Below are 25695 nucleotides of genomic sequence, written 5' to 3' on the forward strand. Positions count from 1 at the left end.
GGTGCACACGTGGAAAGGCACAACAAGCCCGAGACCCAGATCTAGCCATACACACAAACACACATATCTAGGTTACTGTGGGTGCCATCCAATCTGCTGGCTACTGGAAATTAGGTGGCAAAAGATCAACAGAGTAATTTTTGAATACATTGTCTGAGACTCAGACTCAGAGGAAAATGTGAAGTTCAAAAGATGGCTGATCTGCCACTGGACAGACTCATCACTGAGCCACCTTTTACTAATGTTGGCATGGACATGTTTGGGTCCTGGGCTGTTGCTGCACATTGCACAAGGAGAAGATATGCTGAGAGTAAGAGGTGGGCAGTTCTGTTTGCTTGCTTATTTGTCAGAGCCATTCACATTGAAGCCACTGAGTCTTTGGACTTATCTAGCTTTATTAACACACTCAGAAGGTTCCAGGCTATATGAGGGCCACTGAGACACTTACGCTCAGACAGAGGCAAAAATTTCATCTGTACCTCTAAAGACCTCAAGATCCCTTCAAATGCTGATGAAAAGACAATGGAGAGATTCCTCTTTGAGCAGAGCTGCAGTTGAACTTTCAATGCCCCACACCCGTTTCATATGGGAGGGGTCTGGGAAAGAATGATCAGTGTCACATGCTGCATCTTTGATTCAGTGCTCATACAGGTGGGATCTTCCAAACATGAGGTGCTCACAACCCTTTTGGCTGAGGTTACTGCCATTGTGAATAATTGCCCACTTGTTCCCATGTCCACTGACCCGACAGACCCTTTTATCCTAACGCCCGCATCACTGCTGACTCAAAGAGGTCAGCTCCTGCCCACCTCTTGCTGGCAATCAGTACCTGGCAACACCGCAACCCCACAGGAAGTGGTTGTACAACCAACCTAATCTCAAAGAGAGAAGTGTGGAGCTTATCAAGGACATTCAGTGCAAAAGGAATGACTGGCGTCTTGGCGTCATCACAGATGTGTATCCCAGCGAAGATGGACGAATAAGCATTTGATCTCCAGAAAGGACAGAACTAAACTGCTTCTCAGACCTGTGAATGAACTGGTGCTGCCACTTCCCCAGATAAATAAATGTGTGATGTTTGAAGTGTTAAGTAAGAACATTCGTGAGGTCAAATTAATGCATAACTGAGTTTATAATGAGAAGAAAAAGAGCAAACCCCCCTGGGTACTAGGCGGGGAGTGTTCTGTTTAATGTACTACTCTTGTATTCATTGCTGATTCAGTGTTACGATGTTTCCTACTCTTTCTGCTATGTACTAGAAAATATTGGTAGTGTTTAGGGCATCAACTGATGATGTATTGTATTTTACTTTTTGCTTGAGGGTGTGTATAATGAGATCAACATTAATCCTAATCCTAATCCTAAACAAAGAGGAAATAATGTTAGTAAATAATGTAAAAATAATGGTCCCACATAGGACAGGAACACCCCCACCTCCTCTGAAATCAGGAGTGATTTTTCAGCCTGTTCTGTCAGTAAGATATGAAGGCACATGATGAATCCAAACAATGGACAAAGTCATGAAGTTATAATAAACTAGTTTCAAACATGTTTAAAAGTTTTCCTGAAACTTTTGAATTTTATTTTTCTCAGAAGATTTTGTTTGTTTGTGTTTAGGATCTGCTTATATTTTACTTTCCATATACTACTGTACGTGTATGGCTGAAAAGTATGGGTGAAGCAGAAACGATTTATGTGTACACAGATGCAGCACATATCAACAGCACAAGTGGAATAAAGCTGTTGAGTGGGAGTTAGATTGGAAAGACTGAGGGGAGAAAAGAGTTGAATTACAAAACCAATAAAGTTGCAGTGTGAAGTGGTGTGGAGGAGAGGAATTACATCTCTGAAGCACTGAATGGCTCATAGCTCTTCTGCCTGTGCTATCATTGTCACTGCTCTCCTGCTTTTAATTGCCATAAACTCATACATATTCACAACAGGTGTCAAGCCCTTTGCTGGTGATAGATTGAGGTATATGGCCATTTTGCATAGAAATTATGCATTTGTTTTAGTGGATGCAACAACCAGCTCATGCTGGCTTTTTTTCATCCATCTATCCAGAAAACACACACATGTTCAATATGGGAGGGATGATTCAGTCCACACGTTTCTTTATAAATGTCAAGTTGCCTGTTTAAGTTTGGGCATAATTGGGCATAAATGACAAGTTTTGCCAAAATAAGATGATTAATATGATGACTTAATGATGAATTAATATAAATAAACTCTTTCTGTACATCAAAGTCTTGTCTTATGCATTGCTTCTCTTCAGAGTGCAGAACATGTACTATATATATATATTAGGGGTGGGACTCGATTAAAAAAAATAATCGAATTAATTAGGAGCTTTGTAATTAATTAATCGAAATTAATCGCATTTTAATCACATTTAAATATTTAACATGAGAAATATTAATTTAAGTTTGGTTGATGAATGAATCAATATACATAACCTTAAACTTCAAAATTTTGTTTATTTTCCCACCAGTCTACTACACAGACCAACGAAGGGTGGAAGTGCTCCAGTGATAAGCAAACTTCTGAAATTAAAGTTAAGCATCATAACTGGATAGTTTTAGTCAACATTAATGTCTCACTTAATATAGTTGGAAATTAATCATTCCCTCAGCTGTATTCCTTGATGTTGTCATGCTTGTTTGATTTTATTTTGATTTTAATTCTTTTAGTCAAAATAAGCTTATTTTGACTAAAAGAATTAAAATCAAATCACAAAAAGGAGAAAAAGTTCATTCTCCATTTAACCAGCTGCTTTTCCACAGCTGTGCGTCGCACTCACGGTTGTTAGGCGACATGAGCTACGCAGAGGTGAGGGCAGGCGACGCTGATATGAAGGCTAGCCGCTCATTTCAGGCCTTTGCGGTCTTCGTGGGCTGCGAAGGACCCGCGTGGGCCGGGTCCTTCGAAGGATGCGGCCCCTGAATTTTTGACATTGTGCGTCGATATAATCTGTATGCCTGATGCTCGTGCACTGAGAAACGTTCCACGGTGCGAAGTGCGATTAAAATGCATTAAAATTTTTAATTCGTTATTTTCCCCGTAATTAATTAATCGAAATTAACGCGTTAAAGTCCCACCCCTAATATATATATATATATATATATATATATCCCTAATATATATATATATATATATATATATATATATATATATATATATACCACAGGCCTGGGAGCTTAAGGGTCCTGTGTGTTAACTGTTCCCACGACTGTGCTCTTCTGGACAGAGATCTTGGATGTTGTTCCTGAAATCTGCTGAAGCTGCTCTCCTAGTTTGGGGGTCACTGCCCCGGGTGTTCTGATTACCACGGGGACCACTGTTACCTTCACCTTCCACATCCTCTCTAGCCCTTTACTGAGCCCTTGGTATTTGTCAAGCTTCTTGTGTTCCTTCTTCTTGATGTTGCCATCACTTGGTATTGCAACATCTATCACTACAGTTTTCTTCCTTTGTTTGTCCATCACTACGATGTCTGGTTGGTTAGCCATCACAAGTTTGTTCATCTGTATCTGGAAATCCCACAGGATCTTAGCTCTGTTATTCTCAACCACCCTTGGGCGCGTATCTCATTTTGATCTCGGGACTTCCAGGTCATACTCGTCACAGATGTCCCTGTATACTATGCTGGCCACTTGGTTATGGTGTTCCATGTATGCCCTGCCTGCTGACATCTTGCACCCTGCTGTTATGTGCTGGATTGTCTCAGTGGCATCTCTCACAGCCTACAACTATGGTCTTGCCTGGTGTTGTAGACCCCAACTTCTATCAATCTTGTGCTCAGAGCTTTCTCCTGGGCTGCCGTGATTAGTGCCTCTGTGCTGTCTCTCAGTCCAGCTTTGTCCAGCCATTGGTAGGATTTTTCTATGTCAGCCACTTCTTCTGTCTGCTGGTGTTACTGTACATGCCCTACAGAGGCCTGTCCTTCCATGATGGTTCCTGTTCTTTTACCTCTTCTTTCTCTGGTGTCTGCTGCCTGAGGTACTCATTAAGCACATGATCCTTTGTGGCGATCTTCCTGATGTATTCATCTTTGTTGTTTCCTCTAGGATAGTGATTCTGACACTCAGGATTTGGGGTGAACCCCTCCATATATATACATATATACATACATACATACATACATACATATACATACATACATACATATATACACACACACACTAGGGATGTGCGAGTCGGTACCAGATGTAGTAGTCGGTTAGCCTAATTGCTAACTGACTAGTACTTGTACTAGACTAGTACTGGTACTACACACACACACACACACACACACACACACACACACACACACACACACACACACACACAGGGTTCCCACCAGAGGTTGATCACCTGGCTGCGCCGGGCTGAGAATTTCACTGGTTTTCTATCTATCAGAACCACAATCGGAACTTGCAATTAGCAAGCGGGTGCACACTGTGTGCACATCACCCTGTCGCCGATATCAGACTGATTTTTTTCCCTCTGGCTAAATTGATGCACTATAGTATTATTTCACTGCAATTTGCAATCTACAACTGGGCACAGTCACAATGTGCACACGAAATCTTGCAACGGTCCTGTTCATGCTTGATTTTTGTGGGGCAAAATAGCGACCAGTGTGAAACTGAGGGGGAAGTAGAGGAAAAAGGGAGCTTGAAGGATAATTTTGGGCCTCCCATTAAACATAACATGGCAGGAGCTTGTCTTGTTTCTGGTCTTCGTAGACTCACAAGAATAACACACTGATGTGTTGCTTAAGGAATATTTATTAACATTAGCTGCAGTAAACATGAATCTTATTTCCAGAGCAGTATAACACAAGACTGTAGTGATCCACTCGCTCCATCAAGTCACATGGTCCAATCAGATCCAGGTGCCTTCAATGACCCGTAGGACCAACCATTATCACAGAATATTACATATATAATATTATCCAGCTGTTCACCGTCACTGAATTAGCAAGCTGGCACAGCATTTAGGGTTTAGCATTAGCAAGGTAATGCTAATTAGTCCTCAACCTGCGCCAGGATGAAATTCTTTTCTGGCCACAACCCTGTATATATGTGTGTGTGTATACAGAAACACATACACACACACACATACACACACACACACACACACACACACACACATATATATATATATATATATATATATATATACCTGGTGTGAGGGATTTACACAAACCAGCCAGAAACCCACTGAATGGTTTCAAAAAATTCTTAATTTATTACAAAAATTGTTTCCAAAAATGATAAGCTGGGCCCAAAAGAAATGTCAACAAACCAAACTTCAACTCAGGTAATAACTCAAAGAACTGAAGCACAAAACTAAAATCCCACAAACAAGACAAGAGGGAAACTTAAAAAAATATAGTGGCTGATCAGACCACTGCTGACATACGCAAGGGGGGTGAATGACTAACAAACCAACACAAACTAACAAACAAATACTAATCAAAAGCTATTTCAACTGACCAAAAAAGTCCAAAACAGAAGAATAACAGAACAAATAACAAATTCCCCCTCCCCTTACCCACTAAGGAGTTTATGCCGGCCATATAAGGAGAAGGGCAGCTGGAGCTCCTTGTGGTCCTGCAGCAGCAGCTCCAAAGAAAACTGGCAACTCAAACAGAAGAGAAATTAATCCACTGCATATTAACCACAATATAGCAAACTGACAAATAAGGTTAACTAAATGTGTGCACTGCAAATAGTCAACTAAAGAGTCAGGCTAGTTTAAACACTAATCGAAAATCTAAAGTACCCAATCAATATATAAATGCATTTTAAGAATAAAAATATAAACCAGTTACCAACCATGATCAGCTTTAGTGTGGGTGACAGCAGGAACAGCTGTCACACCTGGCTAAAAGCATGATTTTTACCTGGAAAATTCCACATTTCAGAAATATTTGATGATGTGCGCAATCGTGCTACATCCAGATCCAGTCTTGTCTTAACATTAGTGTTGTTACATGTCCTTGTTTCATCCTTGAAAATGCTGGAGCCAGATTAGATGACAGAGACTTCAAAAAAGAAAAAAACAAGGTCACCCTGAGGGTTCCTGTCAACATGGGTCTCCATCATACAGTGTGTATTCTGTAAATATTTGTGGGGCAAATAAAAGAAAGATAAGGCTGGGAGCATACTGAAAACAGATCTGAGATAGGAATCTATGACAAGCAAAAAAAAGATTTGCTTTGATTTGGCATGACCTGCACCTACTCATTTTGTCTGTGTCCTTTAGTGGCCTCATCAATACCCATATTATCCTCACCATGTGGTCAGGAAAATGTAGCCTAAAGATTACACAACTGTGTGCATGTGCATGTGTGTGTGTGTGTGCGTGTAGGTGTGTGTGAGGGTGTGTGTATTCTCATGTATATATATCAAGGAACTGCTTATTGATAATCCATGAATAAGAAAGCAATCGCCTTCTTCAGGTTGTTCTGTGTATATTAATAACATGCAGACCTGCAGTCACTTCCCCACGCCAACAACATTTTGGAATTTTGGGCAATAAATGTGTTTGATGTCTCCAACTGAAATATGTATGACTGATATCAGTATCAAAGCTGAGCGTGCTTGTGTTCATTCTCATCCTCTGAACTCCTTTGAAATGTGTTAATTTGTTTCAGTTTGTTAACTTTATATTGCTTTGAATGTCATTTCACACTAGCAATTTACTGATTTGCTTTACACACACACACATACACGTTTGATGTTCAATATCAGATCACTCATTTGGTTTATCAGGTGGAATAGTGGGTGTTGTGTTGGATTTTATTTGATTATATTTGGGTCTGCTCAGCACCAACATGTACAACAGTTTCATTAAAGGAGGGGAAAGCATGGATGAGAATGGAATTGAGGAGTAAATTGAATTATTGTATTTGTTCAGTCGTGTTGCCTTGTGGGTGGATTTTGTTTTACCCAGTCAATACTCCTGAGAACACGGCTCACAGACACTCACACACAAAGCAATCATATTCTGAAGCAGGAGCACGCACACATAGATCCCCACATAAACAATGTTAATTTCATTACTTTAATGGCAGGCCTTTATGAAGCCTACAAGACATATAAACTTAAAGCCTTTCACTTATTTATTCGATCCATGGCAGCTTAATAAATATATATTTCAGTCACTGTGGTGGTAGAAAAAAGCATTTAAGGAACAAAATCAAAATGAATTGGCAATTTTCTGTGGAGATATGAGTAGATACTGACGTGTGTGTGTGTGTGTGTGTGTGTAATCACATCTTTTTTAATTTAGTAGAGTATTTAAACAAGACTGAAAATATTTGTGAGCACTGCAGCAGCTGAGTTAATTTAAAGGCTGATTAAGGCCAAACAAACCTGATGATGGGTGTGAAGACAGGTTTTCCGAATGAGCCGAGTTGCTGCAATTTAATTGCAGCCCAGTGCTTGTGGGCTTTTGTGAGATGACCGGGACATTATCAAACATACTCTGATATGGAATATTGGCTGACTTGTTCATGTGGTTAAATAAAGCAAAGACATGATGCCAGGTATTGTAGGATTTATACTCCTGCTGGTCATCGTTTTCTGTATGACTTCATCATCTTTCACATCGCTGTGGAGGAATTTTGACCCACTTTACAACATTGCTTCAGCTCGTTGAGATTTGTGAGCATTCGTTTATGCACAGCTCTGTTAAGGTCCCGCCACAGCATTCCTGTTTGGTTGAGGTCTGTACTTTGACTGGATCATTGCAACACCTTGATTTTTCTTCTTTTTCAGCCATCCTGTGGTGCATTTGCTGGTGTGCTTGGGTACTGTTTCATAACCCAGTTCAGCTTTTACATCCACAGCCTAGTGGTAAGCAAAATTTTGGCTCTGTCCTGTAACTCATTACTCAGTCCTCACTCTCAGTGTTTAGAGCCAAGCCTCACATATTCCTGCTCTGTGATAATACTGGGATTTTATTGAATCAGAGCAGAACTGTCGGAGGGAGGAAGAGAATCCAAACACAAGGTGCACGCAAGCATACATCTTGTTTTCCTTTTTACAGTGAGCAGAGTGTGTTTCAGTGTTTCAGGCTTTTAGTCACATTTCTACACATAGATCAATACATAATGAAAACATCTCTGAAACATCTCTTTTCTCAGCAGTGCACAAACACAGAACAGTGCTGTTACATAACATATTGATATGATACCAAATGTCTGTCAAAATGCAGCTATTAATGGGACTGTGTGTTGCAGACTTTCACTGTTTGAAGGTCCCTTTGCATTAAATTTTTGTTCTAGGAGCGCTCCGGTGTGCAGACTTTCGTCTTCCAAAAATGTTATGTGTTCTACACATCATAAAGGTCCGCTGTCACACACAGCTAGAATAGCTGTTCTCTGGATAAATCCTCTGCTCCACCTCTACCACCAGTCTCAGTCCTTAGGACCTCACAAAGTCCCCAGCAATTTCTAGCAGAAGAATTCACCCTTACATTCAATTCAATTCAATTTTATTTATATAGCGCCAAATCACAACAAACAGTCACCTCAAGGTGCTTTGAATTGTGGGTAAAGGCCCTACAATAATAGGGTCAAAAACACTGATTCTTCTTTAGCCTCCTCCCCTTTTTGGAACTGCCACACCATTGTTTTCTTAGAGAAGCACATATACAACCTGTGCTGTATTATTTTTGTGAGTATATTACTCGCTCCCTCATTTTTGAGCCACAAATACGTACTGACCTTGGTAGAATGCTGGTCATTATTGAAATGAATTAGCTGTGTCTATACTTTTGCCCCATTTAATACATCTGGCACAATTGGTGGCAGGAACTGAACCTGATGTGTGAATTCTGTAGTCTGTAAGCTATTTACTCATCAAATTAACTGTTTGCAGCATGTCAAAAGGATCCTCGGGTCACCAGAAAATATTCTGGTGCTCCTAAGTGGCCAGACTCACATCATCTCAAACTGGTTGATTTAACATAATGATAAGTTCATTGTACTCAAACGGCCTCCACAGTCACCATCTCAATCCAGTAGAGCTCCTTTCAGACCATTTGGTGGAACAAGAGAGTCACATCATGGATGTGCAGCTGACAAATCTGCAGCAAATGCATGATGCTATCCTGTCGATATGGAGCAAAATCTCTTAGGAATTTTTCCAGCACCTTGTTGAATCCATGCCACAACAAATTAAGCCAGCACTAAAGGTGAAAGGGGCTCCAACCTAGTATATAGTAAGGTGTACCTAATGAAGTGTCTGGTGGATGTATGTCTGGCAAAAATTACCTTTGTCAGAATATGCTTGATGTAATAGCAGAAAAGCAGACAAAGCAATTTGTTTTCATGTGAAATTTGATTATTTCTGAAATAATCACACATTATGCATCTTTTTGGTCAGTTAAAACACATTTTGCAAACTTTCAGTGGTGTCTGTTCATCTTCATTCAGCAGACTTACTGTTGTGATGGGGATGTATTTCTCTAACCCACAGGTCCCTGTGTCACTGGCTCATTATATGCCAGAGCTGGTTTTGTTCCACTGCTCTCTGAATAGTGCTTGTGGCTTCCCAGGGCTCTGCGATTGCTTGGTTATCACCGGGAGATTATTTCTGTCTGGCAGTCAGTGCACCATGGCAGTTATCCAGTGGAATGCTCATGGAGCTATTGTCTAAGGTCCTAGGGAGGAAATAGCTTCAACATTCAAGACCTGCCAAAAGGCAGAAGGATGGAAGAGATGAACAGCTGAAGATGGATGGCCAACACTGCACTTTATATATATATATATATATATATATATATATATATATATATATATATATATATATATATATATATATATACTGCATTACTTTGTAAATACTGCACTGAAAGAGGAGGTGTGTTATTCATGTTGCCTGATACAGGCAGGGTTTGTGACTCATTCTGTGTCCAACAGTGTAATATTATACACCACTGGGCACAGTGGAAAGACTTAACAGGGAAGACTGGCTGGTTCATTTTCTAAAAGGTGGACAATGCATCTTAGTTCACACCATCTAAAGACAGTCTGATCTCCTGATTTTAATCAGCGTGCAGTGCCTATAAGAACAGCTGCCCATTGTATGTGCAAGTGAGTCTGGGCTGGTTTAAGATAAACCCGCTCACATCAGATAGACTCTGCATTCATTAATCATGTGCATCACAAGCCTCTTTCTACTTAAATAAAACCAGCTTCATACACTGTACCATTACATTTATACAAAGGAAAATAGTGTAGAAATATGATAGAAGTGGTGTCAGACTGATAGTGTAACCATCACCTCACCAAGGTCTTTTGAATAGTTATCTGAATAATAAGCAATGGCTTTGTTGTGACTGGCTCCGATAATCATACTATACTGCTCAGAAAAATTAAATGAACACTTTGAAAACACATCAGATCTCAGTGGGGGGAAATTATGATATGATATCATGTGGATAAATGATATCTGATATAGCTATACTGGTATGGAGAGGGTAATGTGTTAGGACTGAAAGGATGCCACACTTTTTGATGGAAATGAAAATTATCAACCTACAGAGGCTGAATTCAAAGACACTCCAAAAATCAAAGTGAAAAAAATATGCAGCAGGCTTGTCCATTTTGCAGAAATTCCATTGTAGCAGCTCAAAATGGTAGTCAGCAATTTGTAGGGCCCTCAAATTCTTGTATGCATGCCTGACAACGGGTATGCTCCTAATGCGACAATTAATTTGGACACAGCTTATGTCTAACAAACTAGGTTGGTTGACCTACATAATGCTTGTATAAAGCACTCTGAGTGCTCACCTAGAGTAGAAAAGCGCTATATGAAAACTAGTCCATTTACCATTAATATTTAGCAAAACTGGGGATAGCAGTGAGGCAGACCTAGCCAAGCATTAAGCTGACACTCTCTGGTGCGCGACACAGCGGCTCTGCAATCACTTTCCATGTGAATTCAAAGCTTCTTCTTACTGTAGGGATTCTGACAGTGTAGTGGTGTGGCCGGCTGATACTTAGTGAGGCTGGTCCTAGCCAACCTATAAGCTAGCAAAAATGAGTTGCAGAGAAACAAGCTCAGGGCTCACACTGATTCAGCGTTATATTGAGTTGTATTTTTCATGCACTTTATATTTGTTTTTGCGGTGTAATTTGAAGGCATGTGTAAACGTTACTATGGTGAACAGAGAGTGGAGGGGCAGAGAGGATGTTACTCATGTTGTTGGCACGATGTTACAAGGACACTGGTGATATAGTTGCATACGGGTACACAATGGATTCAAGTTTATTATTATATTTAGAAAAATATCAGTTTTTATGCTGGATGTTTTGTTGTATTCATCTGCCACACCTTAAAGGACAGTCCGTGAAAATATTGTCTGACATCAATGGTGCAAAAAAAGGTTGGGGACCCGCTGATTTAAATGATTAAAAAAAGGTATTGTATTTTTTAAAAAAATACTTTTTTTTTTTAATGCAAAATAATTGCAAAGTAAGTGCATTTTCTTCCGAATGGACCATGTTCTGCACCTTCATGGTTGAGGCTGCTGCTCAGAGCTGCAGCTGTAAGGTGGTTGATGCCTGTTGTGGTGGTAATCCCCGAACCAGATGGTGTTCACCAGAGGTGAAGTGAGCCATCCTGCTGAAGAAGGAGTCCTATCTGGCTTGGTTGGCCTGTGGGACTCCGGAGGCAGCTGATGGGTTCTGGCAGGCCAAGCGGGACGAGGCTTGGGTGGTGGCTGAAGCAAAAACTCGGGTATTGGAGGAGTTTGGTGAGGTCATGGAAAAAGACTTTTGGATGGCCTCAAAGCGATTCTGGCAAACCATCAGGCGACTCAGGAAGGGAAAGCGGCCCTCTACTCACATGGTTTATAGTGCGAGTGGGACACTGCTGACTTTAACTGAGGCTATAAATGGGCAGTTGAAGGAATACTTTGAGGACCTCATTAATCCCACTGACACGCAGAGTCTGGGGACAAGGTGGGCCAACTCATCCATCACTGGGGGTGAGGTCACTGAGTTTGTTTCCTTGGTGGCAGGGCCCCTGGGGTGAATGAGATTCGTCCAGAGTTCCTGAAGGCTCTGGATGTTTTAGGGCTGTCTTGGTTGACACACCTCTGCGACATTGTGTGAAGATCTGGGGCAGTGCCACTGGATTGGCAGTCTCAGGTGGTGGTCCACATCTTAAAGAAGGGGGACTGGAGGGCGTGCTCCAACTATCGTGGATCACACCAGCTCTTTGGACCAGCTCTTTGTCCTCTTGAGAATATTCGAGTGTGGGTGGGAGTTTGACCATCCAGTCTACATGTGTTCTGTGAACTTGGAGAAGGCATTTAACCACGTCCTTCGGGGTATCCTGTGGGGGATACTGCAGGAGTATACTGTGTCTGGCCCACTGTTGCATGCTGTTCAGTACCTGTACAGCCACAGTGAGAGCTTGGTCCATATTGCCAGCAATAAGTCAGACTCATTTTCTGTGGGTGGTGGACTTAACCAGGGCTGCTTCCAGGCTTCTGTTCATAATTTATATGGACAAAATTTCTAGGCTTAACCAAGTGGCGGAAGGCCTCTGCCTTGGTGGCCTCAGAATCTCATCTCTTATTTTTGCGGATGATGTGGTCCTGTTGTCTTCATTGGGTGATGGGCTCTTGCTCACAGTGAAACAGTTCGCAGCTGAGTGTGAAGTGTCTGGCATGAGAATGAACACCTCTAAGTCTAAAGCTCATCCTCCTGAATGAGCTGGCTGGGGAGAGGGAGGTCTGTGCTTCTCTGCTTAGGCTGCTGTCCCCGCAACCTGGCCCTGGATAAGTGGAAGATGGATGGATGGATGGATGGATATCTTAATTAATTGGCTACATACCACAGGCCTTTACGGTGGCAGTAAAGACCCAGCTGTCTTAGCTCATTTTAGGCCAATCTCCAACCTTCCTTTTATTTCAAGAATTGTTGAAAGATAGGTTGTAAAACAGCTTATTGATACTCAGCAGAGGAATGATTTAGAATGGTTCAGAATTCATCACAGTACAGAAACAACATTTGTGAAGGTTACAAATGACCTCTGACAGTGGACTCATCTATATGCTTGTCCTGCTAGACTTCACTCTAGCGTTTGATAGACCTGACCATAATATTTTATTACAGAGATTAAAGCTTACCATAGGTATTAATAAAGGTACTGCGCTGCAGTGGTTTGAACCATATCTATCTAATTGACTCTACTTTATACTTTATGAACAGCTACATTGAATACTATTTATTTATACTCTAACTCTTTGATGGATCTTTCTGAATTAATGTCAATAGTTACTACACTGCTTGCTGCTTTGCTATGCTTTAGAGCCTCTCTTCACACATCTTCCGAACCGGAAATTAAAATTATGGATCTGGTCAGCTGGTCTCTCAAACTATTTGATCACATTTTCACCACGAGGAGATAGGGGAAAGGAGAACCCTCTTTCCTCTTGTCCAAGTGATATACCCGGCTGGCTACGTTATGATTTCCTGGGGGTAGATAACGTGCCTGGCTGCACTGTCAATTGAGGATGTGGAGGAGGCAAATATATTTGGCTTATTGATACCAGGATTTCTCCTGGTTGGACTTGGGGATACCTGGCTTATCGAGAAATTCGGGAAGTCCAGGCAGTGTTTGGGCCTTAATAAGGCTGCCTGTGAGGGGATGCAGAGCAGTACAAACTCAAACTCAGATTCAGTACTACAGCTGAATCGGAATGTATTAAATCTTGGACAAGTTGTCTGTCTCTGCGCGGTGAGGAAGTAACCAAGAAAATTTGTATGATTGGATTTTTCTCCATTGAGAGTTCCCAGCAATCACTGTAAGCCTGTCAGCAAATTAATCAGTTAGGACAGCCTGTACCAAAACAATTGTAATACCTGAAATTTGGCTCCCTGACGGCCTCGGATTGCCGGTATCTTACTTTTCTCCTGGAAGTTATGTAAGCAGATGCTTTACGCCCCAGCGTCCTGTCTTCTGACCTGTGTGAACTGATATCTCTAGACCAGAGGTCACTAATAGGTGGACCTCGGTCCAGATCTGGACTGAAATGATGTCTCATGAGGACCCGACCCTAATACCAAAACAGAAATGACCACTTAAAATCTTCTTGAGCGCTCTCTGGTTTATGGACGCAGCTTTTACAGTCCTTACGGTAGTGGTGAAGCATCCAAGGAAACCCACTAACCAATTGCATTCAAGTTTGGCCATACCACGTGATACCACCAAGCTGGTTCCTGCCTGCCGGTAAACTTTGTAACAGACAGGGTTATTATAGTTAACGAAAACGAACAAAATAACGAAAACTGAAATCAAAAATTTTTTTTTCGTTAACTGAAATAAATAAAAACTATAATTAAAAGAAAAAAACAATAATTAAAACTGTATGGTGAGTTTACAGAACTAAGTAAAATTATAGATAAAAATGGCCTTTGTTTTCATTGTTTTATTTAAAAAACTTGTGGATTGATGTGAAATAATTTCTTTCCGCACTAGCAGTTAAAGCTGCGAGCGCCATTGGGCAACTGTGTGCGTGCGTGTGCGTGCTCACCACGCTGGTCCGCAAAGTATTGGCAGCAGTCTGCCGAGAAAGCAACAGAATCCCGCAGTGCTGTGATTAACCTGTTCAGTCCTTGTACGTTTCTGGCTACTTTTTGCAGTGTTGCCAACTTGGCGACTTTGTCGCTAGATTTAGCGGTTTTTCAGACCCCCCCCCTTTTTGCCTTTTTGTTTATACCTTTGGGAAGAAAAAAATATCAAGATATATTTCGTATATCACCATTCAGGGAAAAAATATTGAGATATTATTTTGTCCATATCACCCAGCCCTAGTAGTTCTAAACATATTTAGGGTGTTTTTCTTCACTTTTTGTCTCTCCAAAGATGTTATTCCTCTCTCCTACAGCTTCATTTGCAACTACATGCAAATAACCAATTATGCAAATTAGGTGATGATGTCATATAGTGACTTTTAGGACGAGTTTTAGGACATCCAATAGCTACTTTCTTTGCTGAGGAGTTGGCAACAGTGACTTTTTGCCACAGTTTTTGAATTTACCAGTCAGAGAATAACAATTAGGAATAATAATCAAAGCATCAATATAAGGACTCACAAATGTCAGCAAATTCCTGGAGGGAGACTGTTGAAACTATCAGAATGGATGTGAGGAAATGAAGAAAGTGAAGAAACAGGGACAAATATGTTTGCAGCCAAAATGAGCACAAAGAGTTCAAAGAGTTCAGTTTGTTTGTGTCAAACATTCGCTGTGTTCTGATGTTATACACCACGTGTACTGCACTGACACTCAATTTTATTGTAGAGTTTGAGTTTGGGAATTCATGTTTTTCTTTATTTTTCTCCCTGTTGATGTTCACGTGTGTCTTTAATATTACCGTATTTTTCAGGCTATAAGGCGCACTTAAAATCCTTAAATTTCCTCAAAAATTGGCAGTGCGCCTTATAATCCGGTGTGCCTTATGTATTGAATTCTTGTTGTGCTTACTGACCTTGTTCATTGATAGTGTGCCAGAATAATGCTAAAACTAATAAAAACTAAACTAAAACTAAGTATATAATAAAAACTAGTAAAAACAAGCAAAGCCACTCTGAAAACTAACTAAAACTAATCTATAATGTAAAATCCCAAACTATTATTACTATAATAGTAATAATAGTTTGGGATTACTATGATACTATAATAGTTTAGGTTAACTATTATTACTATATATATATAAATAAAATCACATTACATAAAATCACATAGTTGGACTTCCGGACCTTGGCCTCATGAAATTTTGTCTGACTGGACCTCTAAATTTTATTTGAATACCCTTGCCCTAGACCAAGCTGTTGATGAATATTCCACGACTTATCACGAACTGTTAGCTGCGGGGAGAGATGGGTCAGCTCCACAGTAACCCGAACCCACTCGTCTCCACTGGCTCCCTTCACCCCCGCCCCTCCCCACCCTAGCACTCCCATGCAGTATATGTGCTTACACTACACTATGCAGAGGCTTTTTTTTAACCTCATATATTGCCCTGGTACGGGCGAATATATGAGATGCTTTTTTTTCTCCTCGCTTACCCCATTGTGTTTGCTATGTTTCCGTCTTTTTTTAAAAAGGCAGCACCTTTGATGGCTGCAAGGGCGCAGACACTTATCTCCCCTGTTTGTTTGATTTGTTTGTCTTTTTCTTGGATGAGTGTTCTGGAATGTAATTTCGTTGTATGTTTGACACATACTGCCTGGCCAAGAAAAAAGTCGCCACCTGGATTTAACTAAGCAAATAGGTACGAGCCTCCTATTGGATAATTACTGCATGGGCAATTATCTTTCAGCTGGCAACAAGTTATTTAACCCCAACGGGTGCAATGAGTTGCTTCTCATTTTTTAAACAACCATGTCAAAAGACTCATCGCGTGGTCGTGGAAAAGATGTCAGTTTGTTTGAGAAGGGTCAAATCATTGGCATGCATCAAGCAGAGAAAACATCTAAGGAGATTGCAGAAACTACTAAAATTTGGTTAAGAACAGTCCAACACATTATTAAAAACTAGAAGGATAGTGGGGACCCATCGTCTTCGAGGAAGAAATGTGGCCAGAATAAAATCCGAAATGATCGTGATCGGCGATCACTTAAACGTTTGGTGAAATCAAATCGAAGAAAAACAACAGTAGCACTCAGGGCTATGTTTAATAGTGAAAGTAAGAGCATTTCCACATGCACAATGCAAAGGGGACTCAAGGGATTGGGACTGAACAGCTGTGTAGCCTTAAGAAAACCACTAATTAGTGAGGCTAACTGAAAAAAAAAGGCTTCAATTTGTGAGGGAGCATAAAGATTGGACTCTGGAGCAATGGAAGAATTTCATGTGGTCTGATGAGTCCAGATTTACCCTGTTGCAGAGTGATGGGTGCATCAGGGTAAAAAGAGAGGCAGGTGAAGTGATGCACCCATCATGCCTAGTGCCTACTGTACAAACCTGTGGGGGCAGTGCTGTTATCTGGGGTTGCTGCAGTTGGTCAGGTCTAGGTTCAGCAACATTATGTGCTCAAAGAATGAGGTCAGCTGACTACCTGAATATACTGAATGACCAGGTTATTCCATCAATGGATCTTTTCTTCCCTGATGGCACGGGCATATTCCAAGATGACAATGACAGGATTCATCGGGCTCGAATTGTGAAAGAGTGGTTCTGGGAGTATGAGAGATCATTTTCACACATAGACTGGCCACCACAGAATATAGACCTCAACTTTGGGATGTGTTGGAGAATCTTTGGGATGTGTTGGAGAAGGCTTTGCGCAGTGGTCAGAATCTGCCATCATCACTGCAAGAACTTGGTGAAAAATTAATGCAACACTGGATCTTATCTTATCTTATCTTATCTTATCTTATCTTATCTTATCTTATCTTATCTTATCTTATCTTATCTTCCTTCAAGCCATCAGTGTGTCTATTAAACCCCATTCCTACAAGACTGCTTTAAGATGTCCTATCATTAATCAGTGCTTTAATCCTAAATATGATTAATCCATCTTTATTAATGGGCTATGTACCACAGGCCTTTAAGGTGGCAGTAATTAGCCATCACTTCACCCATCTATAGGCCAATCTCCAACCTTCCTTTTCTCTCAAAGATTCTTGAAAGATCTAACTGATCATCTGCAGAGGAACGGTTTATTTGAAGTGTTTCATGCATGATTCAGAATTCATCACAGTACAGAAACAGCATTAGTGAAGGTTACAAATGATCTTCGTATAGCCTCTGACAGTGGACTCATCTCTGTGCTTGTCTTGCTAGACCTCAGTTCAGTGTTCAATACTGTTCACAATAATCTTTCATTACAGAGATTAGAGCACACCTTAGGTATTAAAGGTTTGATTCATATCTGTCTAATAGACTCCAATTTGTTCATATACATGGGAAGTCTTCTTCACACACAAAGATTAATTATGGAGTTCCACAGGGTTCTGTACTAGGAACAATTCTGTTTACACTGTACATGCTTCCCTTAGTATCATTAGAAAGCATCGCATACAATGTCATTGTTATGCAGATGATATCCAGCTTTATCTATCATGAAGCCAGATGACACAAACCAATTAGAATCAGAATCAGAATCAGAAGGTTTTTATTGCCATATGGGTGAACAGGTTCACAGCATTAGGAAATTGCTGCGGTACTTCGTGCTTACAGAAAAAAAACAAATAAGTATAAAAACTATAAGACAATATACAAGTATACAAATTGCAAATATACAGAGATATTAGAACTATAACTATAGCACAATATTACAAAATTACAAAATATACAGTGCAGAGACTAATTAAAAGATAGAAGAATGTAGACTATATTCCACTAATATGTACATCAGTGCAGTCAGACAGGTGCATAGACATAGGGTCATCAGCGTTTGTGGAGGGTGGTGGTAACAGTCTTAGGGTAATTGTTCATGAGTCCAACAGCAGAGGGGAAGAAACTGTTCTTATGGCGGGAGGTTCTGGTCCGTATGGACCGTAGCCTCCTGCCTGAGGGGAGAGGGTCAAAAAGTCTGTGCCCAGGGTGAGAGTGGTCGGCTGTGATCCGACCTGCACGCCCCAGTGTCCTGGAGGTGTACAGGTCCTGGAGAGATGGGAGGTTACAGCCAATCACCTTCTCAGCAGAGTGCACAACGCGCTGTAGTCTCTGTTTGTCCCTAGTGGTGGCTCCAGCGTACCACACAGTGATGGAGGAGGTGAGGATGGACTCAATGATGGCAGTATAGAACTGCACCATGGTCCTTGCTGGCAAGTTGAATTTCTTCAACTGCCGCAGGAAGTACATCCTCTGCTGGGCCTTTTTGATGACAGAGGTGATGGTGGGCTCCCACTTGAGGTCCTGGGTGATGGTAGTTCCCAGGAAGCGAGAAGAGTCCACTGTGGTGATGGGGGTGTCAGTCAGGATGATGGAGGGTAGAGGGGCTGTGTGCTTCCTAAAGTCCACTATAATCTCCACTGTCTTCTGGGCGTTCAGTACCAGGTTATTGTGGCTGCACCAGGACGCCAGACGTTTGACCTCCATCCTGTAGGCCGACTCGTCCCCGTCTGAGATGAGTCCGATGAGAGTCATGTCGTCTGCAAACTTAATAAGCTTGACAGACTGGTGGCCAGAGGTGCAGCAGTTGGTATACAGGGAGAAGAGCAGAGGAGAGAGGACACAGCCCTGAGGAGTGCCAGTGCTGATGGTCCGGGAGTCCGAGACATTCTTCCCCAGCCTCACGTGCTGCTTCCTGTTCGTCAGGAAGTCAGTGATCCACCTGCAGATGGGATCAGGCACGTTCATCTGGGACAGCTTTTCTTGGAGGAGATCAGGGATGATGGTGTTGAAGGCAGAGCTGAAGTCCACAAACAGGATCCTGGCGTAGGTTCCCTGGGAGTCCAGATGCTGTAGGATGAAGTGCAGAGTCAGGTTGATGGCGTCGTCCACAGACCTGTTGGCTCTGTAGGCAAACTGCAGGGGGTCCAGAAGGGGGGCTGTGAGGGACTTGAGGTGGGACAGCACCAGACGCTCAAATGACTTCATGACCACAGAAGTCAGTGCCACAGGTCTGTAGTCATTTAGTCCAGTGATCCTTGGCTTCTTGGGGACAGGAACAATGGTAGCGGTTTTAAAGCAGACAGGCACGTGGCAAGCCTCCAGTGAGGAGTTGAAGATGTTCGTGAACAATGGGGCAAGCTCGTTAGCACAGTGTCTCAGTGTGGCAGGTGAGACACCATCTGGACCTGGAGCTTTGCGAGCTTTGACACTCCTGAACTGCTTTAGCACCTGGTCCTCCTGAATACAAAAGACTGTGGGGGTGGGGGAGGAGGGGGACTCTGGGGTGGGAGTCCTTGATGATGTGGGCTTCTCTGAGGTGTGGGGAGTGGGGGAGGTTGGGGGGTGAATATTTGTGTTGGCTGTATTGTAGTTGGGACTGGTGGAGGTGTGAAGGCTGCTGAACTGACCATCAAAACGACAATAGAACTCGTTCAGTCTATTTGCAGTTTGTAGGTCGTCTGTGGAGTGGGGGGTTTTAGGCTTGTAGTTGGTAATCTGCCTAAAACCTTTCCATACAGAGGCCGCGTCGTTCTCTGAGATCTGCTGCTGTATATTCTCAGAGTGATGTGATCTAGCAGTGGCCACTTCCTTGCTAAACCTGTACTTGGCCTCTTTGTAGCAGTCTTTGTCCCCACTTTTAAAAGCCTCCCTCTTCTCTATCCACAGCTGCTTCAGTTTGGGAGTAAACCAGGGTTTGTCACTGTTATAACACACCCTGGTGCGTGATGGCACAATGCTGTCCTCGCAGAAGTGGATATACGAGGTTACAGTGTCCGTGTAGTCATCCAGACTGTCACAGGCAGCCCTCATTGAGTCCCAGTCTGTAGTTTCGAAGCATGTGCGGAGCTCCTCCACAGCCTCTCGGGTCCACTGCTTTGTTGTCCTCACCACAGGTTTTGAGAGCTTCAGCCTCTGTCTGTACGCGGGGATCAGGTGGATCATGTCGTGGTCAGAGAGGCCGAGTGCAGCGCGGGGCACTGCGTGATAAGCCCCGCTTATCGTGCTGTAGCAGTGGTCTAGTGTCTTCTCCTCTCTGGTCGGACATGTGATATATTGTTTATATTTGGGAAGTTCCTGTCTCAGGCTGGCTTTATTAAAGTCCCCAAGTACGATGATAAGAGAGTCCGGGTATGTCCGCTCCATGCACAGAATCTGCTCTGTGAGCGCGCACTGGGCCTCGTGCACGTCCGCGTCCGGCGGGATGTAAACAGCAGCCAGTATGAATGAAGCGAACTCCCGCGGAGAGTAAAACGGTTTACAGTGAATGAAAAGATATTCCAGTGAGGGAGAGCAGTGCTTAGCAATCTCTGTCACATCCGTACACCAGCCACTGTTTATGTAGAAGCAGACTCCTCCACCTGTAGCCTTGCCGGAAAGCGCAGCTTGCCGGTCTGCGCGGAGGAGATGAAATCCCTCCAACTGGAGCGCGCAGTCCGGTATCTCCTCACACAGCCATGACTCCGTGAAGCATAACACACAGGATTTGGAAAAGTCTCTATTCATGCTCCTCATCAGTATCAGTTCGTCCATTTTGTTCCTAAGTGAACGCACGTTGGAGAGGAAAATCCCAGGTAAGGCTGTGCGTAATCCACGTCTCCTTAGCCTCACAAGGACGCCAGCGCGCTTCCCTCTCTTTCGGCGTCTCACTTTCTGGGCCAGAGTGTGTAATAAATCCGCCGCAGATGCGACAAAAACAGGAAATAAATCCGAAGGTGTTGTGGACCTAATGTTGAAAAGCTCTTCTCTGGTGTAAGAATACCCAGAAGAGTGTCCAGACACAGAAATAACGCACAAAAACAAACAAAACAGAGCGCACCGAAGTACCAGGGCATCCATTCGCGGCGCCATCTTGGATTTTTTTCTGCGCCATTTTGGATTTAGTTAAATTGCAGGAATGTCTTCGGGTTTTTAAGTGGGCCACAGCACTCTTTCTTTTGGAACCACTGTGTTAAAGACAAGGCCTGGATGACCTCTAATTTCTTTGTGTTAAGCTCCTATTACAGGCCTCTGTGCCCTTGAATCCTGATATGTTACTGACATTTGTAGGGCTTGTTGATGCAGATTTAATGAGCTACAACAGCAAACCATATTTCACACGGTCTTTCTTTTGGTCTGCAATATTCTTTAACTTGTATTTTCAACTGTGCCATAAATATCTGTAAATATCTTAATATTGCTTTGGACTCAAACAGGCCCTTTTATTTATATCAGGACTTATAGATAGTCAATATCAGTGAATCATGCAATGCAGGGGATAATATCAAGCTCAATTTATGCTGATGTTGTGCAGTAAGCCATTTATATAGAGAACTTAGTGATGTCAGCTTTATACAACACCTATAAAAGAAAAAAAATCTAAAATTAATTTAAAATGAATGTTAAACAAATCAGACGAGCTATAGCCCCAGCAGAGCACTATTTGCCTTGAGACCTATGAAACAGCTCAGGCTCATGTAATTTCATTTCTCATCTAATCATTGGTCCATATTGTGACATTGGTGTGCAGATGGCATGTAGTTTGATCACTCTCAGAAGGCTGGTTTGGAGGTTTGACTGAGTTTTTTTCTCCTTTTTTCAGAATCACTGTGGGAATTCATTAGGAGACATTTTTTTTTTTTTACATTTCCCAGATACTATCTAAAGGCTTACTGTTCACTTTCTTAGATGAGATTTAGTTGACCTTCGAGAGCATTTGCTGCGTTAATGAACATCATCGGTATTCATTCATGGCTTGGCTCAGTCAGATTGATTTTAGATCCACCTTTTTTTTTTTCTTTTTTTCTTTTTTTTGGGGGAGGGGGGGTGGGGGGGGTGGCCGTAGATTTCAGCAAGGGCTGTTCAAGGCCACCGAATGGTGACACAGACTATAAAGTGAGGCTTTAGCTTACAGAGAATTCAGCTGGGTGTGTAGTCTTCTCACATGTGCATCACTAACCTCCTGAGCACAAGTCTTTAGTTCACCAGGGAGCACATGCTGGTTAGAAAATATGAGTTGTGCATGTTCTTCAGTTGTTTTTTGTTGTTGTTGTATGTTTCGGTTATTGTAACACACTGAGAAAATGGAGATCAGAACTTCAATAACTGTTTTTCATCCCTTCTGCACAGGTTTTACCACCTTATTTGTTACAGGGCCTGGCAGTCCTTGCTTACTCCTTTCACAGTACAAATATGGTGTCATGTTAATTTATGTTGTAATAATGCTCTTATTTCTTTTACAGAATAGTTTCAACCCATTCCTTAAAAATACATTTTCTTCATCTTGTAGACTGTATATTATCACTTTAATCCACAAACAAATCTGTTTATTTTAACCCTTTTCATGGTGTTTTATTCTTTTGCTTTTAAAGTCTTTATCAGAGAGATAGATGGGTGTCTTGCACAATATAAAAATTCAGTCATAGATATCTGACATTATTCTTCTGTGGTTGAGCACAAGTCCCTTTGAAACCTTAGTTAAGTCTCCATTTCCTGAGTATTCTGAAAACTGACATCAGGCAAATAACAGTATGATTTGATTATTGTGCATATGTGCAGTCATACACACATACACAGACTCTGTAGTGAGCTGTCAATCCCACCTTCTAGTCAAATAACATTCATCACACTGCCTGTTATGGTTGGCCTTACAAGGACCTGAAATTTTTACTATATATAGTTTGGGCTCTTTACCGCTTTATAGTCTACTCACCAAATTTGTTGGAAAATTAACCCTAGAGAATTACTGGGTGTTAATTTTATAACTTTTTTCCCAAATTTTTCATTGTTATGTTGCAGATTAAGTCACCAAATGTGGTTCATCTGATAAAGATTTAGACCCTTTTACACTTTGATTTTTAACAGTGTGATAAAATTCAGAAGCATGAGAGCAGCATTGTCACATTTAGACGTCACCCCCCAAATTAATGTTATCCCACTAATATTTTATATTATCCAAACTGTCAGTCTGCTCAATCACATTTCAAAAGGTTTACAGTCTTTCTCAGCTATACTCATGTGTTTACTCATGTGTCTGCTCAGCTTGGTTGCTATGATGCCTGAGAGAAGCTTCCATATTGTGGAGAGGCAGGTGATTGGACAGTAGTTTAATGGTGTCATACTTTTGTGGGGATCCTTCATGATCAGGACTGTTAGTCAGTCTGGATGAGTACCTGCTGCTGGCAGCCCCCTTATCTGTGTTGCCAGGCCACCGTGGAGTGCCGTTTGCTTCTTCAGCCAATGGGTGTGGATCATGTGAGGTCCAGCTCTAAATTCTAAGACTCATTGTTGGATGTCTGCCTTTGGGATGTTGACTGACTCTTGCTCTGGGATCTGCTATTAGGTCCACCAGCCACTTGGTAGTGGTGTTGTGTGACACCTCTCTCTCCCAGATGTTCTTCAAGTACTGCTCAGTTCCAGCTCTGGGTGGATCTGCCGTTGTGCTATCGTTTTCCTTGTAGCTAAGAGTACATCCTTTGGAGAACAGACCATTAATTCTCTTGGCCTCTGCTTCTCTGGCATATCTCTTCAGCATAGTGGCCAGGGATGTGAGCCTTTGGATGTGGCATGTCCTAACACGGGGTTAATGGGAACACAATCCTTTCACACTGGGTGTCAGTGTGTGCTTCTGGACAGATTACCACTATCTAGCAAGACTGCCACTATTGAACTGCCAGAACATGGACAAGACCACAACGTTCTTTAAACTGTGTGTTTCTTTATTTTGCAACACGTCTGTGTAGGTCACTGGTTGTGTATTACTGCCCAGCCAGCTTCAGTCCCCGGCAGCTACCTCTCTGCTGCAAGCTTCAGTCTCCTTCTCCTGCCTCCCCATTCCGGTGCGCTACTGTGCATATTTAGGGAGAGACTGAATCAGTTGATGCTGGCTAGCTGAATCAGCCAACCTCCCTGCCACCGCCCCCTGAACCTACAGCACCACCCTGTCCCCTGCAGCCAAGCCAACACCAAGTGACAGGTAATGTAGACAATATCAGGTTGAGTTGTCTCCTGCCACCTGTAGGGGCACTGTTTTCAGAAACACTCATATGGATCATATAGGAACAAATGACTGATATTGTTGTTTGGATTGAAGGACATGTTCATTTGTATTATTGCCCCACTAATCAGTACATAGTCTTTAGTAAAACTGGTGATTTTCACAATATAACAGTGAGTAAAATGTTAATGTGAAAAAGGAGAAGAAGCCATGCTGAAAAAATGCTGTGTAAACTTACTGAAAACCCACCAAGACTATAATTATGAGGAGGAAACATTCTCATGAAAATATAGTATGGGTTGTTGTTGAACTCAACAATGTTCTCTACAGTGGCACATTCGAGCAAAGGTAGTGAAATACTTCGGGTGCATCTGCAAAGTTTCCATCACAGCATTCTTAAAAAAATAAAGTTCAGTTTAAACCATCCTGGATGTATCTCTGATACCTGGAGGAGGAAATGCAGGTTCATCCTTGATATCTTTTTGATATCTTTAGAAGAGCTGAACAGTGAGAAAGCTATGTTCGTAAGTTAAGCACACCATACTCACTCGTTATCTGCAGTAGGTGTAGGCTACACACCAGTATCTCTGAAACAACGGTTGAGTTGTGCTTGTGACTATGGCTTTGTGTGTGTGTGTGTGTGTGTGTGTGTGTGTGTGTGTGTGTGTGTGTGTGTGTGTGTGTGTGTGTGTGTGTGTGTGTGTGTGTTTGTTTAAACTCAGACATGAATCTGGAGTTTGTTAGATGTAAGTCAAGTCTGAGACTACCTTTATTGTGAGCACCCGCTGGTTGGACTAGCCTAATTTCTTAGCTTGTCAGTGCATCATGTCTGTCTCTGATGCGTTTTACCCACCCTAATCTCATTTCTACTGCTAATGCCAGTTTCCTGGAGGTGGTGTGCTGACAGGGCGCATTGTGATAATGATTCCTGCACACAACTAAATGGGATCTCTCAAACATCTCTGACTTGGGCAGAGAGTGCTCTCCTGATGAGATTTGCTAGCAGGCTTTCCTGCCGATAATTCATTTAATGCAGGATGTGAGCAGTTGTTTACTACTAGCTGTTACACTGTGGACATGTCAGGAGTGTAGGGAGACTTCATAGATCCCCTTCAATGGTGAACATACCCTGTGATTCAATAGTCAG

The 25695-nt window shown here is 42.0% G+C and overlaps 1 protein-coding gene across 2 annotated transcripts in view; it reads left to right on the forward strand.

The window, feature by feature from the left end:
* Positions 1 to 25695, forward strand: part of fhit (fragile histidine triad diadenosine triphosphatase) — a 324470-nt gene that overhangs the window by 78966 nt on the left and 219809 nt on the right. The window contains exon 1 of one of the 2 annotated variants that reach the window (XM_030723869.1): positions 7687 to 7717. The exons of the other annotated variant lie outside the window; for it this stretch is intronic. The gene's annotated coding sequence lies outside the window, so the exon portion shown is untranslated. Of the gene's footprint in view, positions 1 to 7686; positions 7718 to 25695 lie in introns of those variants that run through there. 2 annotated transcript variants of the gene reach the window in all.

Source organism: Archocentrus centrarchus, unplaced genomic scaffold, assembly GCF_007364275.1.
Source record: "Archocentrus centrarchus isolate MPI-CPG fArcCen1 unplaced genomic scaffold, fArcCen1 scaffold_29_ctg1, whole genome shotgun sequence".
NCBI lineage: Eukaryota > Metazoa > Chordata > Actinopteri > Cichliformes > Cichlidae > Archocentrus > Archocentrus centrarchus.